Source organism: Uranotaenia lowii, chromosome 2 (genome assembly GCF_029784155.1).
Source record: "Uranotaenia lowii strain MFRU-FL chromosome 2, ASM2978415v1, whole genome shotgun sequence".
NCBI lineage: Eukaryota > Metazoa > Arthropoda > Insecta > Diptera > Culicidae > Uranotaenia > Uranotaenia lowii.
In genome coordinates this window covers 221601327-221602902 of record NC_073692.1, presented here as the reverse complement: position 1 = coordinate 221602902, position 1576 = coordinate 221601327, and positions in this window count along the sequence as shown.

Here is a 1576-nt window from a genome sequence, read left to right as displayed (position 1 = left end):
GTACAACGGCCAATTCCACCACGGTGAAGGTGATGGAAGCGACCGACACGAGAGTATCTCCGCCGACCAACTACTGGACCTTCTATCGAAACACACCGTGTATTTACCGCATGGGATCTTTCCCACAATCGATCCCACTATAGATGAAATAACTTCATGCTGCCTTGGAAACATTTTATGCTTCACCATGGCCTCATACAACACAACGCAAACGGTTGGAATATGCGCCAAAATCATCGGTTTCTCTCGGGTACGAAGAGGTTTTTCCGAAGGATCGAGTCAAGATCGATCCTTGGGCCCTTATTCTGCGCCGCGCGTGACGTGATGATTGTCACCTCACCTCGGAGTCACCGTGAGATTTGTCACCTTATTCCCTGAGTCGATCCGGGTAAAGTGACAGAGGTTCATTCTAGGTGAGTGATCTCTTTTCCCTACAAACCACCGCCGGAGCAGGTAATCATACCCCTCTCCTCCGTGGACAAGCGTGGACATTTGGCAAACCCCTACCCCCCTCCCCAAATGATCACGTGGAAATATCCGATTTTTTTTTAAATCAAATATTACAGTAAGAAAACATTTTTTTTTATTTGTTTTGATTAAATAGTTGATTTTGAAAACCAATATACACCAACTACTGAAATAAAATAATTATTCAAATATTGGAATTAATATGTAAGAGCACTCCAGTGAGTGAGATGACGCTCTGTGAAGGAGTGCTTGGCACTGTTCGTTTGCTATTTCACGATTTTGTACAATGTATTACCTGTGGTATATAAGGATTAATCACACTTATATTTTATATTCAATGATTATTGTGGCCTGCTGTGGTGCCAAATCAATTATCATATTAATCAATTGACTTTAAGAAGCTTTAAATTACCATTTTTTAGAGATCATTCAGTAGATCAGAGCGGTGAAACTTGTGTTCCGAGGGGCATGATTTTTCAGTCACACTTCGTAAACTTAATAACTTTTATAAAATTCAGACGAATGTGTGCAAAATTTAGCTTGGTTACATTGGAAAGCAACTTCAGTTTGCTCGCGATAAATAAACGAAAATTATTCTTATGCTAGACTCGAGATTCGGGAGCGTAAGTGGAGATGGATTGGGCTCACGCTGCGAAGAGATTTGCAGAGTGGAGCTTTAATGGAATCCAGAACGACATTAAAGGAGAGGCAGACCCAGAAACTCGTAGCGGCAAAACCTAGCCGCCAAAATCCGAACTCTGTAGGTAAGTAAGTATAGGCATTGCTTTAAATGTGTCACTTTTCTAAAGTTTTTTCATTAATTTTTTTACAAGCAATTTTGGGATTTAAAAAAAAACTTAATAATATTTAATAAATTTTTGAAAATATTCATGAGATAAGAATGTCCACGTGGGCATGACCCAAACCCCTACCCCCTCTCCACGAACAAGCATGGACATTTCTAAACACCCCCTCTCTCTCTCTCCTCTCTTTTCTCCGTTACCCCGTTGTTATTGTTCACTTAAGTATCCTTCCTGAAAATAATCAAATTAACTTTCACTCAACACTCCACCAAAAAATCCTGTAATATTGCAATCCAAAGATCAGC